An 18,250-nucleotide genomic window follows, 5' to 3' on the forward strand; every position below is an offset into this window, starting at 1 on the left:
TATTATTTATTGATTGGAACCGAACCTTAAAAATTGTGATTCTAACAGTTCTGGTCATGAGTGACTCATGACCAACGTTCCCTCTAATTTTTCTACTGTGTGTGCGGTTCAGATCTGAGTGGTGGCATAACTAGGGTTGGTGTCTCCCGTCACCCGGTGCGGTAAATTAAAACCCCCAACTCCCACAAACACACACATACAAATTTTCATTAAAACTTAGCCGGCTCGCACATCACAACTCGCCTCGTGTGCCTAACCGTCATAAATCAAAGCTTCCGAGAACGGGCAGGCGGTGTTCCTTGATAAAACCTCGCACATCTGCCTAGCAATATCGACATTCGCCGCATCGTGCTGCTCCGAACGCGGCGACAGTCTGGAGAGAAATGGCCGTTTGTGCAGCTGTGCGCTTGCGCGGAGTCGACTTCTTTTAGATTGCATTGGCCAATCTGCGAAGCTCCATTTGATAACGTTTGTTTCTTGGTTTACGATGACGTCACATCGACGAATTCGTCGTAAGAGGGCTCGCACATCAGAACTCGCCGCATGCGTCTTACGACGAATTCGTCGATGTGACGTCATCGTAAACCAAGAAACAAACGTTATCAAATGGACCTTCGCAGATTGGCCGATGCAACTGCAACTCTGCGACCCTGCGACATTCGTCTAGTTGCAATGGCCAAAGCGTGCATGTCGATCTCGGGAATGTCGCCTCCGCACAAGCGCACAGCTTGCGGCCATCGGCCATTTCTGTTTCTGTCTCTGTCTACACTGTCATTGCTCGCTCATCGCGGTGAGCGTTTGACGTTTGTTCATACAATCAACACAATAAAAATGGCAGACGAGAGACTTCTCTTTTTTCGTGTTTGACGTTTGCCGCTGGGCAGATGTGCGAGGATGTACGATGCAACATTCGTCGAAAGTCTTAGAACTTTTGATTTATGGCCGTTAGGCACACAAGGCGAATTGCAATGTGCGAGCCGGCTAAGACGCATGCGGCGAGTTCTGATGTGCGAGCCCTCTTTGTCGAACAAGTCGCACTTGACCGTCGCCTTCCGAGAAATGAGTCGATGAATTGTGCGTGGTTTCGTGCATTCGAGCAAAACTAAAATCTGGCAAAGGAAACTTTCTTTTACAATATTTTTGTGTGAGGAGTGTGCGGTGATGAAAACATGTGTGCGGACACGTTTTTGTAGGTGTGCGCGCGCTCACGCGCACACCTTAAGGGAACATTTCTCATGACTGATGAGCCTGTAAGAGCCCCTATGGAAGGCAATTTTCTTCTGGGTTGTTTGGTTTGGACTCCCATTTCCTTATTACTTCTTTCCAGTGCAATAAATGCCATTTTTGGGGCTCGCCATTCAGTATCTACTATTATAATACTCAGTCGCGTGCCGGATGATTTAATCTTGTAGAATGTAGATGTAGATTGTAGATTATTTAATTTGAAGTGTCATATCATATCATTGATTAACGATTTGAATAATAATGCTAATTTGTAATTTTGCATCATCATTATCAAATCTTTGATCGTTCACTGATTATAATTTTATTGATGTGTACCGATTGGTTTTAATGAAAATAATTTAAAAACAGTTTTATACCTATCTCTTTTCACTATCAGTTACTGTACATCATTATCTTATCGTTATCAGATTAGTGACAGTACAATATTAATATACTGTAAGTAAGATGTTAGATTAGTAAATTCTTTGTCTATTTCTTGGCTTATAATTGAATTTGTATGACGATGATTTGTCACAAAAGTCATATTTCCCGCGTTAATCCACTGTCACCTTGACTTTTATAATTCTTTTTATTTAGTTCGTCGGTTCGTGAGATAATTTCAGCGTTCACATAGTGACTTCGTGACACAATGACACTTATTTATTTAATTATTCCGTCGAATAATATGTTTTCGCTCAGTGTGCCAAACAAAGTAGGCAAATAGAGTATAGTTTTAATAATGTTATCTTGGAGCCATCATAACATTCTGGTTAGCATGTTCATATCTTATTATTACTTATTGTGTTAACGTTCGTTGCGATTTTTAAATAGAATTCCGGAAAACGAACACGGAACTTGGAAGAAAACACCTGTCTTGTTTTGTTCGTCATAATTACGCCAGTTTTGAGTAATGTAACTATCTAAATAACTGGCTTTAGGGGCATCATAAGATTAATAAGTTATAAAAAGTAGATAATATTAGTATTATAAAGGGTTGTATTCGGAAATGGGACAACTGGACGCCGCACGTCGTAGACACGTAAACAGAACGTGACGAGGAATTTTCTATCTACTACTTAATAGTTTTAATTCATTTTACTATTAACATAATGTTTTTTTATTGCGTATTGAGAATTACCATGCCTAAGGCTTTATATAAAAATAAAAAAATTCTTTTTTCGTTGAAACTTAAACATATGCACGATTAAATCATTATTTACGTGTGCATATTTGAATTCTCACCAACCATTAAATCATAATACAATAATTTAAATAAAAATAATAATATTAAATATTTTTTTAAAAGTACCTATAAGTACCTAACGTCTATTTATTTTCGAATTGCGTGGCGTCCAGTTGTCCCGGCGCCAAATCGTCCTAGACCCTTGTATTCTTATCAAGTATTAATAAGCAGAATAATGAATGTGTGGAAATGCATTTAATAAAGATTTGCTTTATCGCACCATTTTTCTCATCAATCTAAACATTTGGATTGCAATGCATCTTTATCGCTTATTGTTTCAAACTTCCCTCTAACGGATATTGTTTTATAGGTATCCTCTTTTCTTATCAAACTAAATGTCTTAGCTTTTCAATTCAGTTTTAACTCAACCTTAAAGAAGGACGCATCGACTGCATTCAATCACTGTATGTATCAAAAGTTATTGTCTCAAACGTTATAATCATACCTTCTAATAAAGCCAGTTTAAATATAAAGGTGTTTATATGAAGTTGATCCCGCCATTCCATAAGACTAAGTATAGATTTTTAAAATGTTATAGCAGCCATTTTTTCTGATTCCCATTTTCCCATTCCCAAAATTTACATTTTGGTTCAGTATTGTTTGGCAAATCATTATGGAAAGATACACAGTTGCACAGCGTATATAAATTGTTAAAATTTGTATAATGTATTCGTATTGTCTGAATGCAAGGTTCATGCATCCGCAGTGTGTGAGTTTATACAATTAATGTTGCAACGATTGATATACCCACCCTTAAAACGTTTAAAGTTTATATTATCTATGAATTCGTAATTATTAAATTCGTAATACATTGCATACTTTCTACCATTATAAGTCAATTAAAAATACGTAGTAATGTTGCCTTATTTAAGAAGAACAGCACTTTCGATTACAAAAAGCGACGTTGGCGTTTTATGTACCGTTTAGCTAATAACATAATGCCTGTCAATTATGCAACAAAACATACCGTGACATAAGGCGGCCACAGACGGACAGTTCTCGTAACAGGTTGAACATGGCACAGACAATAACTGTTCAATAACTGTACGTTAGTGGCCACACCACAGATCAGTTTAACTACCCCATTTAAATCTGTCGAACTGTCAACAGACGTGCCCATATACGTACAGTTATTGTCTGTGGCAGAGCAAGTGTCAAAAACTATGGAGGTTAAGTTCGCGGAGATATTACACAGGGGTATTGTTTCAATTAGTTTTAGGTTAGGTATACTTGAATGATGATACACGAATAATTTTACTTTGAATTTATTATGGTTCTAATTGTTTTTATTAGAAACAAATTGACATAAAATACACACCTATGACGTTGGTAAAATAAATCATGATTTCGCTAGTGGATAATATAAAATATAATCTTTTCTTTTGAATAAATTATTCCCTTTAATGGACAGTATTAATTTAGTAAGAAAACGGTAATATTTATAAAGGTAATGATTTTATATACAATAAATTTAAACATGCCACAAAATTATATTTACATCAATCATCAGTATAATAATTAATTACTATGATACTATTAAAATATATACTTAAATTTTATTAAGATTTAGCGACATTGTCATTCACAATAAGGTATATTAATTTATGTTGAGAACGTCTTAAATTAATAATTTGTAATATTCACTACATACAATAAATAAAATTTGAGTACTGTGTTATTAGTCTATATTTTCACAATAACTTAATATTTATAATGCTCTCTAAAATTTTAACATTTATATTATATTGTATAAAATAATATGTTTACATAAATAACTATAACTTTGTTTTACTCTCGTAAAAATAAATAAAATATAATATTTGCGATCTTCGCGTACATAATATTATTATATTTTTAATAATAAATGAATTTGTATTTTATAACAAGCAACACCAGCCGTAGTTGTATCGCGCGGTATATTCTACTTTACGTTACCGACATCTAATGTCACACGAGAACTTTCGGCTAGTTGAAATTCCAACAGTTTTACAAAAACACGGGAGTGGGGGGTCGCTGGCAGTTTGAACATGCCACACATCTGTAAGGTCGAAAAGTGTCCGTCTATGGGCGCAGCAGATTATCTACCAAAGATAACTGTATGGCCGCCATTACGTATTAACTGGCATGTTCAACCTCTTACGAAAACTGTCCTTCTGTGGCCGCCTATATTAATGAGCTCATGTTTTGGATCCAAATAGTCTAAAACACAAGATGTGAATTTGCCAGACGTGGCTTAGTAAACTTTTGGTTAAATTAGATCAGTATATAATTTGGACGAACAAATGAATGCCTTATTGAAATTCAATTTTAAAATGTGCGAATTTCTTTTTTTTGTATCCGCGTTGAACTTTCGCTTTGGTTATCCGTTCGCAACCATGCCCACGCGGCAGAGATAGCGCAGATTTTATCGCTGCGTTATGTATTTTTCGCGATTCTCAAAACGGACACAACGCCTTCGCGTCATAACATTCATAACACCATTGTCCGAGACAATTTGGCGGGCGATATTTTCCGCTTCGTCAGTCGCTACTCATTCATCGTCGCGTGCGGCAAGCGGTCGTCGTTTCCTATTATGACATAGGCGTACAGTCGGTCGAATTAAAAAGTTAATTCCAATAGTTGCAATTACTTAATCCATCCGGTTTGTGTTACGGTGCGCTACCTGTTATATTTCCAAAAAGAAAGTGAGTGGATTAAACCTGCAATGTGTTTCTAATAATTGTCGCCCAGTAAGATTTGTAATAATTTGATTTATTTTTTTTCAATTCAAATTTAATTTACCACAGAAGGAAAATATTTTACGCATATTTATTTGTGAAGATGTTTTACTAAAATAATGAACACATGTTTTGAAACAAATGACACATAATTTATTAAAACAAATTGATCAGTCGTCATTTAGAGTAAGTATACGTTTTATAACTTTGCACTTTTTACTATACTGATACGCCTCTTTGCCTGATTACCTCGCATAAAATTAGATCAAATGATATTCACTTCTAATAAATAAATAAATAGATAATATATGTAATAAAAATATTATTAGAATATTTATTAAGTACATAATTTTCATCCTAGAGCCGGAGTGCAAAGTTATAAAGCATATACCTATTCTACCTATGGTTAAATTTTGTTTAGACTATTGATGGTACCCTAGAGGTAAAACACGTTCAAAAACGCAGGTCGCCGAATCGACGAGATAGTTGAGGTTTTACTGACGTAGGTACGTGGCAACACACACATGCCCATGGGCCATGACCGAGAGGAATGGCAACAGCTTGGAGGAGCCTTCACTTTGCTGTGGATTCATCCCGGTTGATCAATGAAAACTATCAAGGAAATAAACTAATTAACATCTATGGTTTTTGTAGCGTCCCTATTAATTTTGTTGTGAGGTATTTTCCCAACTTTCCGATTAGCATCGATATTGTCAAATATTAATAAGTATAGTGGTTTTACCAGTGGTGTGCCTTGGGGACAGGTTATCTGGCTATGCCTTGCTTATGGGCCGCAGGATCAATGCGGCAGAAAAATAAGGATGGCATACAGATAATATTACACCTTTTGGGAGTTGATTCAATATTTTACCTCCTGCTACTTTTATTATAACTACCTCTGAACGCTGGTTGATAAAAGTCTAAATCAGAATTTTAATGTTTTAGTTGAGGTATGCTGTTAAGATTCGACTTAAATATTGCATACTAAACTTTGTCTGTCACACATCTTAACAGTCTACCTCATGGGCCCCACACCGTGAAGTTGCCCCCCTGCCTATCGCTAAGGATAAAGGAAGTGTGACGCTCTACAGTAGCGTTTTCCAAATGGTGTAGGTACGCGGTAAAATTTATGCGTATGTTTAGTGTTTTATTGTATATTTTAATACATCCATTTGAATTATGGAGATGTCGAGTATTGATACACAATTAAAAATTGTATCGTACAACCACATAACTTTAAATAATAATATTATTGAATGAAAATAGCGCCGCAGGCGACTTTTTTACTATTAAACCAAATTGTAATGTGTGTTTATCTCACTTATCTGGTCGACTCGCCTCGCCGGGCCTCTCCTGAGCCCGGGCCCCAGGCTAGAGCCCTCTCAGCCCCCCCTCCTTGTGGGGGCCATGGTCTACCTCCACCCTTCGCCACTGCTGATACAATAATTTAACTTATAAAAATAATTATAGGGTTAGTAATCCCGTGATAAAACTTGATTTATTGATACTGAATTCTCGAATTCGAACAACCATAAACCTGGGATTTAATATGTAATTTGTGATTTTGTTAATTGTCAACTGATTTTTAATTAGTTATGGAAAAATTGCATTCAGTTTTACGTACTCGTATCATAATAATATTATGTAAGCACTAATTTTTTCTCTTCGTGTAAAATATTGTTGTTTCCGTCTGTCATAATTAGGAATTCCAATCCCGGGATCTCGAATCCCGGGATCCCGAGCTATTTTCGATACCTATGAATCCCGGGATTGATAAACATAATGATTTTTTTATCAATTTTTATGGAAAATAAAATAAAAACGAAAATATAACAGAAAATATATTTTTAATAACAAATCACTACATTAGAAATAAACTGAGTTTGAATGAAGTTTGATTTATACCCATATTGTGTAAGTTGCCGATTCATTTAATCTTTTTCACATAAATCAATAAAAATGAGAATGCTTCGCACTTTTAACAAAATAATTCCACCATAATCTCATACGTTTTACGGCAGTTTCATATTTGGCTGACTAATTAGATTTATGAAGCGGAAAGGCCATATGTACACCATGATTATTTGCTTTACTATTTTAAATCTCGCTAATCCATTCATTAAGTATGTACTATCAGGAACAGCAATCTCACATACAATATTATTTACTCCATTAAACTTATGTATTTCCAAGATTGAACGTAGATATACATTACCAATAAATGTCTTAAATAGTATAAATTATACTAGATTTATTTTTGACCGATTTTATCAATGTTATTTGTAAATATAAAAAAATTATATTAACAATGGAAAAAAATGCCAATCCCGGGATCAGAATTTCGGCTCGGGATTGGATTCCTTAGTCACAATACATGACGACAAGCTTGAAGATTGTCAGTATTGATAGTACTTAAGTACCTCCTTTTTTATTAAAACAATAAAAATATACATATCGTCGGTCTATCTTGTAAACCTCGTAAATCCAAATCAACTAATTTTTCAGGAGACAATAAAAACTGTCTAATTTAGGTTTTAAATGGAATTTCGAAATTTCAAAAATCCATTTGGTTACTTTTTAAATCAGCAACTGTATTCAGTAATTATTTTTATAAATTTTTCATTATACTTATTAAAAATAGCCTTTTTTGGATTTATGAGGTTTTCATACTACGTTTTTATACTAAGTGTATTTTGCCTTTATGGATTTAGAAGGTTTTTAGTCATAAAAATGAGTACTGGGGAAAATTAAGACACATTGTATAGTTTACAAAAATATCAAATGTACTGTTTGAACTTATTAACAATTTTACTTATATAGGTTACTTATATAGGTTACTTATATTTTACTTATATATATATATATTACTTATATTATTTACTTTATATAAAAAAACAGAACATGCTCCCATGCATGTTCTGTTTTTTTCCTTCCGAGATATTGCTCACCTCTTTCTCTATTTGCCTTATTTTTTTCACTTTTCTACTCAGACTTATCTGCCTTGCATTCATTTTTTTCCTCCTTTTCCTTTGAGTGTCAGTACTGATTTCCTGCAACGAATCATCAGTATCGGAATAAGGAACTAAATAATGGCCTTTTCACAAGATTTTCATAGTTTGAAGATCTGTCAATAGTGTCGATTATATTGTTTCCTCATAATTCTGCCAGTTGGGGTCTCACACTTATATTGTACGAACCTTCGTGTTGTGAATCGTTCATTAAAACATTGTCATCGCTAGAAATGACCTCATAATATGGCGTTGATAATGGAATAATATGTATGGTCTCATATTATTCCATCGGGATTATTTCCATATTATTTCCTTCCTTAGCAGCAGTTCAATTCAATTCAATTCATTTTTTTTTTTAACATATTGTGGACATTACAAATTATAAGTTTAAGACGTTCACAACATGACATTTAGAAACAAAGATATATAAATATAACAGTATTACATAAAAAAAGAGATATATCAGTAGATGAATTAGATAGGTACAAGGAAGTACACCGGATGAGTTAAGCAGACCCTATTTTAAGATTTTATAAAACAACATCCACCTAAGCTCATTCTCACGTAGGTGGAATATATCAACACCCGAAGCAATTTCGTTGAACATAGTTATCACTCTCCCAATTGGCATTACCAGTGGCAGGTTGGTTCTGCACCTTGGGAGAATAAACAACTGGTGGTGGAGTAGTTAGCATGTCCATAATTTTTTGAGCCGGTGACATCTGAAAACAGATTAAACTTTGTAAATTTTGCATTCACGTAGTAAGTGGATACTTGAATGTAATTTGATTTGTTTTCTTTTCTAATTGTATGTGCTAATAAACTAAAAACCATTGAAAACAACCAAACATCATTAAATATACATGTCATGAAATTCTAACCTCAAAAAAACGTTCTATTATAAATGTAATATTATGTGCATATTATGGGAAATCATTATAAATAAAGCGCTTACCTTAATATTTAATCTATATTGTATCAATATAAATCAATTCCTCTCGTAATATGATACCCAAAGTATAGTTTTATAACGAAACAAGACAAAGGTAATGTAATACTCTACACACTGTGACAGTTCTCCATACGAAATGGCAGGATTACGGTATTTACGAGGTTTGCACATTTTATTGTTGTATGGGCGCGATTTACGAGGTTTTTGTGGATTGATTTTTGAAATTATTAAACGTGATGTGGATATAAGAGTTTAACACATACGTAGATATTCAACCATTCTAACGTATTCGCTCAAAATCTCATTTTTGACCAAAACGGGATTTACGAGGTTTACAAGATAGACCGACGATATTGTTTCGTTACTATATAATATTTAATATGTAGCTATTATTTTTTTGCTAACTAAAACACAATAAAAACATGAAACAAAATTAATGTGAAATATTATTTTGTATAAGTATAATCAGGGAACACAGAATGTGGTGTAAGAAGGTATACTTAATATATTTTCTATCACGTATACAGGGTATAGGTACCTCTATTTCTCAAGATCAAACACAAAACGTTTTTTTTTGTGAAATTACATTCAATTATACCTACCCACAGAACAGATAAATTAATAAATTTTGTGTTCAATAATTTTAGTTAATATGATTATTAAATTGTGTTTTATAAAAAGCAATCACATTAAATTTATATGTTATTATGTATATTGTATATGATAATTTTATGAGCCATCTGTTCGGAAACCGTAAAAAAATCATAACAAACTTCACTCTTTGACATTCAATACACAGAGCTAAAAAATAACATGCCGGGTTAGTTAACCACACGTTTTCTAAGAATTCAAGCATCTTGTTTATACTTAGATTTTTTTGTACAGGTACTTTCCTTGTATATTTTAATTCTGTTACTCGAAATCGACATACATGTGATAAAACTGTAAAAACCACCAAATCAATCAGTGAGTCCCTGTTGTAAAAAATTAAATTGTGTTGCTGAATTAATTATCTGAATAATAATGACCACATCATAGGAAAATTTCAGTGCAGTTTTTATCAAATTTGGGTCAGGTGCCAGAGGCAGAGTGCTTTTTCTTTTGGTTGACCTTTAGTGTGCATTCGAAGCAAAAAACTATAAAATCAACGCATGTACACGTCATTTATACAAGCTTTTATACAGTTTTTTACAATACCTAATGAAAGTTGTAATGATTTAACATGAACCATAGTTATTTTTTGTTTTATTTATGTGTTCATGCAAATGATTGATCACCTATGTTTTTCCACCGTATGGAAGGCATTTACCATTATATATAAATAAATATATTATCGTAAAATATCAACATAATATCCAAAGTGAATTCATGGATACATACGTCATGGAGGCCAAAATTTGACGTTTAATCCTAGATGTACATTTATTAGACCGATTCAATGGTAAATAAAGTTAAATATCTAAATAGTGAACGTTAATTATTCAGTTTGGTATCGTACCTGAGAAGAGGATTGTTCTAAAAACAGATTGGTTTCGACTCTTGTACATAACACATTAATCAGGGAACTCAGCAATAATGGGAACTGTAATATCTAATGGGTGTGGAGTTATAACAGGCAACCGATCTCGAGTGTGGAAGAATATGGGATAAACTAAAACACGTGTCACAAATACGCTTGTCCTTCGTTCTGATAACTGCTTTTGGTTTATGCACTGACACCATTGCCCCCACATCATGAAGCGTTGTTCGAGCGTACAGTTCCGCAAACTGGTATTCCACGGAACCCCATGGCTCTGCAATGTGCTCATGTGTACCGTGTACTTTTAAAGTTTTTTTTAATATTTCAATAAATCCTTGAATTATTGAGTTGTCGGCACTTTATATCATAATATTATAAAGCACTGATCGCAATCCCCTTACATGGTAGCCAAGAAACATTCTCTATATTGGATAAATAGCCATTTTTATTAGCCAGGAAACACACATTATTATAAAATAAAATTCCATACGTGAATTCTCATTTAATTATATCAATCGTAGTTCATTAAATTGCATCGCATAGGACTTTTTTTTACTATTAGAGCAAATTTGTGGTGCCTCTTTATCTCACTTAGCTGGTAGAACCCCCACGCCGGGCCCCCCTAAGCTCGGGCCCCCAGGCTAGAGCCCTATCAGACCCCCCCTTGTGGGGGCCATGACTGACACTCAGTCAATATTAGTGTATTTGAAGGTTATATTATAACACACACTATTGCACGTATATAATGTGTGGTTCATTTTCGTATGACACACACATTCAATGCCCTGCTTCAAAATGTAGCGTATTGTTTGATAGCATATCGGAATTATATTTATTAATCTGTTCTGTGACATTAATGATACATTTATATTTTATTTTTGTTGTGTATGTACTTAAAGTTTTAATGTAATGTTTATGTTTATTTAGATTAAATAAGTCAAATACATATAGGTACAGCTGCGTTGTCCGAATAATTTTCAATGTTTACTGATTATTGTACATTGGATACATTGAGTTGAACGCGTTATCATAGATTTTTTATTGAAAACATATGGTTTTGCTATCAACATTTTATCAATGTCAAACCACAAAATAAGTATTAGCTAGAATTTATTTGTTATTCCTTTCAGTGTTCACTTGGTGGTAATTCGTTATAAGTTTTTAATCTTGGTATCATTTTGTATAATACCTATGGTGAATCCTAAATATTAGTACTTAATACTTACACTCTTCTTATACAATTTATCATATTTATTTTATTTGTGTCATTTGAATATGTCTGTTTGGTAATCAAAGTGTGTTAGTCCAGGTGAACGGTGGGTCTGAGTCAGCGTTGCCAATTTAGCGTTTTTCTTCCCAATTTCCCAATTCCAGCTTTTAGCTATAGGCATCTGGCTTGTGGCGTTTTTACTAGCGTTTTTTGATGCCTCCAATAGCTTTAAATGTGTTGAAAAACGCTAGATATTAAGTTTATTTGCGCGTCAATATTTTGACTATTAAATACTTACACAATACAGGTAGGTCGGTAGTACATATTTTAGTGAGAAATAAAACACGCTGAAACAATTTTATGCATTATTTGACGTTTTCTATATTATTGCGAATCTCCGCGTATATAAAATAATAACTACCCTACAGAGTCCTACAACAAAGAAGCTGTCAAATATATTTCTGTTAAAATGTGTGGTTTTTATACGTATTGACATTTTTTCGGTTTTTGCACTTTTTTTTCGATAATCGAAAGCAAAGGTATTGACTACGTTCTTGGTGGAATAAGTAAATATACTTGCATTTTATTTTCACGACACCTAGCGTTTATTCCAGCAAATAGCTTATTTTCATACCCCGTCTGGCATGTTTTTGTCAACGACAATTGAAAAACAATATGTGTACTTGTCAGATCCAGGATTCGAACCTGGGACCCACGATGCTACAGGCCGACGCTTAAGCCGCGCTGCCATCGTGAGTGCAGGAGTTTTAGTGACATTCTATGCATCTCGGTCTAATCGTCGAATAAATTATTTGAAAATTCTACCGTTTCGTTTTTCGGTTCACGCGCGGACAGTTGACCGAAGATGATATATTTTATTTACAAGAATATTTACTGTCTTTTGGATGTTGCATAATTTATTTAGGAAAGCTTAAATAATATAAATCCACTTGCGTAAAGTACATTTCATTTGTTGTGTAACATTGAATAATCTGACATACATAACTTGAAAACACCTCAGATATATACCCACTAGAAAAAATCATATTTGAAAATAAAAAAATACGAAACTCTACGCGATTTGAACCCATATAACCATCGGTGTCGCGCCAATCTGTGCATTAACCATAAAGCATTTGATAAGCATTTCATGTATGACCTACTAGTTTAAATTTTCGTAATTAGATAGGAGGCTCGTAGCATAATTGGTTAATGCACAGATTGGCGCGACACAAATGGTTATACGGGTTCAAACCCGTCGAGTTTCCTATTTTTTGAAATATGATTTTTTCTTGTGGGTATATATCTGAGGTGTTTTCAAGTTACGTATGTTCAATATAAGGAATGTTACATTCTTAAAATCTTGTGAATTATTCATTGATTAAATGATTTGGTTTATGAATAATCTGAGTTTTCTATTTATCTTAGTGTAATGTTATAGTGTTATTTGTTGTGAAACAAAGTATATATGCATGATTATTGTTTTGTAAAGTCATGGTGAATATTATTTTTTTTCAATATCACAGTGAGTATTTTATTTTCCTTGCTGTAAATTAATTGTCCGGGTACCATTATTTTATATTTAAGTAAGTACTTTTTTAAATTATTTAGAATATAAACCATTTGTGTCAGTTTTTTTTTCGAAACTTCTAGCCAGATGTTAGACAATATCACACCGCAATGATGTCATATTATGATAAGGTGCCATCCACCAAATCTAAATGTATTTGCATTGTAATCCAATATGTGTTTAAGATAATTTTGGCTAACAAGTTACCATCCCTAGCTAGATAATAAAGTATTAAAAGCTTTTTCGTGTGATTTAAGTCTTTGTTCTATTACGCTTATGAATAATGCATATATGTACGTATACAGTACTATATTTTCATTATACGCAGAAAAAAATAATACAACCTAGATACGTTCGTTTCAATGTGATAATTTCTTATGATCGTGAAATATAGTGGGATAATATTAATACGGTTCAGTATTTCTGGCCTTATGCTGTCAACCTTTCCATTTTTCCTAAATTCCTCAGATTTTCCGGTTGGTCAGTTTTTCTTTTGTTTGCATTTTCTTTCAGTACAAACCCATCTGTATTAAATACATAATCCTATATTCCCATAAAAATATGCTTTCCCTGACAATAGTGCTTTGAGTCTATTTTATATAATATTGGGTAGGTATTTAACGGATTTTTTTATCAATATCCAAGTGTTCAGAGAGTTGAAATTTGGTATATACATGTGCATGTGATATTAAAACATTATATTTGGTAAATTTGAAATTTAATGGAAAATGGCAATCTCGTAAGTTGCAATACACAATAGAACAAGCCTCGTTGGTAACAATGTTTTCCTCAGTTTGTAGTATCTTGTTGGAATGGTATTTTAGTGGACATTCCTTGCATATTATAGGTCAGGGATGGCGAACTTTTTTACGCACGCGTGCCAAAATTTCCCAAATAATATTTTTCGACGGTCTGACATGCCAATCAGTTTTTCATGGAGGAAAAAACGTTTTTTTTCTTGTTTAATGTTAATCTTTCCCATTTTTATTATCACCGGCCGCCACTGGATCACAGAGATTATCAATATAATTTTTTATCGTAAATATTTCACCATAATAATGTCTACATAAATTATACTAGTGGTTTTATAAATGCGTTTAAAAATTAATAAATGTAAAAAATCTTAACACCACTGCACTTGCATGCACTGAAATATAACTATATTCTAAAACATTAGAGCGAGAGGTTTAAAAGAATACTATTTTATGTAATAAAAATACTTTACGCAGTCATCAAATGTTTAAAATAAATATAAAGGATAATAAGGCTTCAAAATAATATAAATAGATTATCTACAACCACAGAACAGATAATAAATAGATTACCGATAGGCAATATTCAATACGCCGCATGGTGAAGCAGGCTTTTGAATGTGTGAGTGACCTACGAAAATGAAGCACGCATTATGCACATGCAATAGTGTGTGTAATACACCAACATTAAATGAGCGTAAATGCATAAACCGAGAGCAGTTTTTAGTATTCGACGTAAAACGTATTCTTAACACGTGTGTAAGTTTAACCCGGATTCTTCCTTACTCGAGTCGGTTACCTGCTATCGCCTTACCCGTTGTGTATTTCAGTTCCCATTATTTCTGAGTTCCCTGTCTACAACGTTTAAGGAATATCCAGGATCATGCTTTGAAAATGCAATAAAATCTCCATTTTGACCTACGATGAGCATGCCCCCCCTTAATAATAATCGTTTCAGTTTAATGATGTGATTTATTGTATTTTTATATCGTAGGGGGTGGGGGTAAAATCTGTCGATGTCTCTAAACCCGCCACTGCATGCATGCATCGTCGGATAGAGGGACTCAGCCTGGGAAGGGAAATTCCCAAAAGCACGCGAAGTTTAGTGTCAGACGTACTCTTCAGACATCATCTGTCACTTTCCGGCAGGAATGTCATTGAGCGCAGTGCCATGACGTAATGCAAAATTACGGTATTAGATTTTCTGCGGCTGTGATAGAGTTCTGATAGGTGTTATATTTATGTACTTTTGGTTAGGTAGTTTACGTTCTGATCGCCTCTTTCTATAGAATTGATTTAACTGTGTTAATAATATTTAATCGTGAATCACACTTTTACTTTATGTAAATATTATATGAATGTAAAAAAACCTGCCATTGCTTGAATTGAATTTTGCAACACCATTAGCCAGTTGTAACCGTATTGTCAGACGATAAGTCAAGGATATTGCAACACCGAATGTTTGATAGTATCATAGACAAGGTTGATTAAAACGTGCGATTTATTCGATAGCCTAATTTTCCGTGAATTTTGACCCATTGCTGCATTCGCTAAAAAAACAACTTTTGATTTTTTCACTTCCACATCACATGCTCTCGAGGCCTGCTACGAATATCACATGACACCTACCGAACCATTGTTTACACACCTTGGATATATTACATTAACACATGCAAGGTCAACGTGTAATCAATCAATTTCAGTCATATTAAGCGGAGTTAATGTTTTTGGGATGTTTGTTTTAGCACACGTCATAGGTTTGTTTTTGTACACTTAATATCGGTATCGATTTGCATAACACGTTGCCATTTATTCAGGTTTTTATTTTCATTGAAAACATTCTTGGATCCGATAAGTAGGTGACAAAAACAACTTTTTTGGAAGAGGTGTATTTATAACTTGGTGGTGCATACATGGAAATTATTAGGACCGTGTGTGGCAAGCCACCGGCCGCATTTACACATAAGTGAATGGGCGCGTTCAGCGGAGACACGCGAGTGTCACGTTCATTTATATGTAAATGCGGAATCTCGCCACATAGGTGTCCCGTGTGAAACGGGTCTTAGACTTGTGAGTGGGGCGTTCTGCGTGGTATCTTTGGATACATAAATGACAGAGCCAGAGACGAAGATCAAGCGTCCCCACTTCGTACAGTCAATTAAACTGGACTACTTTAGGACCGTTTCAGACGGGACACCGGTGTCGCGCTCGATATAATATAGGAGGCCATTGTATTCAAATAAAGGGGCCTTTGTATTATGTTTATGAACGCCCCAGAGCAATGAGTCAACCAGTGTACGGTACACTTTTCCGTCGGCCGCTACATTCTCAAGCCGCCGATATACTTGTTTTTATTACCGCAGCCAGTTTTATGTTCTAATTTATTCAATATGATTCATTAGTTCTGGGGCATTCATAAACATAATACAATGGCCCCTTTATTCGAATACAAAGGCCTCCTATATTATATCGAGCGCGACACCGGTGTCCCGTCTGAAACGGGCCTTAGTTGTTTGGATCGTGTATCTATGCCGGCTCGCATATCTAAATTCGCCTCGTTTGCCGCACAGCCTTAAATCGCACCAATGTTGCATATGAAGACCGTGCGTAAACCTAGATATTATGCATGGGATGCGGCGACCTATGACCCGGTATAGGAATGACGAATTCGTAGCGTGTGGGGTTTCCACTCGCAGCTCGAGACTAGTTGTATTTTTCAAACTAAGAGGCCATCCATGGACTGAAACCGTATGCGGTTTAGATCCGTGTGCAATATTAAACTTATGATTTTTGTTCATGAAAATATATTTTCACTAAATTTGTAAGTGTAAGTGTATGGTATAAACGGATACGATCAGATGCTTATAATAAATACTTTGAGAAAATATATTTCCGCGAACAGAAAAGATAAGCTTAGTATGGCACATGGTTCGAAACCGAATACGGTTTCAGTCCATGGATGGCATATAAAAAGATTCCACCAATGTGCGGAGCTCCATTTGGCAACGTGTGTTTCGTGAATAACGATGACGTCACATCAACGTATCGACACGTTGCAGACGAGGCGGGTTTAAATGTGCGAGCTGGCTGAATGGGATAATCTACATGGATTGAGAAACAAAAGAAGATAGTTTGATGTTGGATTTAGATATTCGGTGACAAAACTTGGAGGGACGCGGCTTTGGCCTTGAACATAGTGAATTTAGACGGATATTGACATCGATTTACATAACATGTTACTATTTAGTATTTATTCAGGTTTCTGTTTTCATCGAAACCATTTCACAAACAAACATAACTTTTATACAAACCCTATGTTGGCTTGGTTGTCTTTAGAACTGGTCATCATATTTATCCAGAGTTATCTGTCGAAGATTTATTGTAATTTAGCATTACTTGACAAGGTTCTTCGTGTGGCTTAAACTCAAACAAATAATATTAAGTTTCTATAGGTATTTACGTTTGTAGCGATCCTATTGAGGTACCTATTATTTCATGATCATGAGATAAAAAGAATATGTTTTTGGCATTTTAATCTCACTATTATATTTCGGTTGCACGTGGTCCATAGAGAATGGTTATCAGTGGCGAAGACTCCATACTAGGCGATTATTTAAAGCCTACCTTCTTAAGAAAAATAATTTTTATTTTCATGTTGACTTATTTATATATCCACAAATAATAATATATTCAGTATGCCCAAAGACATCTATCGTATAATTGTCATAATTTTACGATCTTTTCCCATATTTCAATAAGCACCATCTATGGCATCTCTCGAAAGTTTAAAAAAATAGAACACACCGCGTTTCGCTGCACATATTGTATAGGATTATTTTCGCTTGAATCGACGGGTTTTCTCACGGGTTCTCATTATTTCAAATGTCTGGCGTCCCGCATACAAATGTACAAGCTGTTTCGTTGGTGCTTACGTCGCGAGAGCGCATTAATTCAAAATAATTAATAAGAAGATAATTTAAAAAATAATTTCTATGGGATTCAATCACATAAATATGTATTGATTGTTGTTAAAAATATAAAATAATTTATCT

At 34.2% G+C, this 18,250-nt stretch overlaps 1 protein-coding gene across 4 annotated transcripts in view; it reads left to right on the plus strand.

Annotated features, from left to right (window-relative positions):
* LOC147063932 (monocarboxylate transporter 9) overlaps nt 1-18,250 on the plus strand; it is a 125,971-nt gene that overhangs the window by 66,504 nt on the left and 41,217 nt on the right. Inside the window, exon 1 of one of the 4 annotated variants that reach the window (XM_085958568.1) lies at nt 4,898-5,196. The exons of 1 other annotated variant lie outside the window; for it this stretch is intronic. The gene's annotated coding sequence lies outside the window, so the exon portion shown is untranslated. Of the gene's footprint in view, nt 1-4,897; nt 5,206-18,250 lie in introns of those variants that run through there. 2 more of the 4 variants (XM_085958570.1, XM_085958569.1) reach the window with 2 other exon arrangements.

This window comes from Rhyacophila brunnea, unplaced genomic scaffold (genome assembly GCF_057557595.1).
Source record: "Rhyacophila brunnea isolate RB1 unplaced genomic scaffold, BYU_Rbru_1.0 scaffold_8, whole genome shotgun sequence".
NCBI classification, from domain to species: domain Eukaryota; kingdom Metazoa; phylum Arthropoda; class Insecta; order Trichoptera; family Rhyacophilidae; genus Rhyacophila; species Rhyacophila brunnea.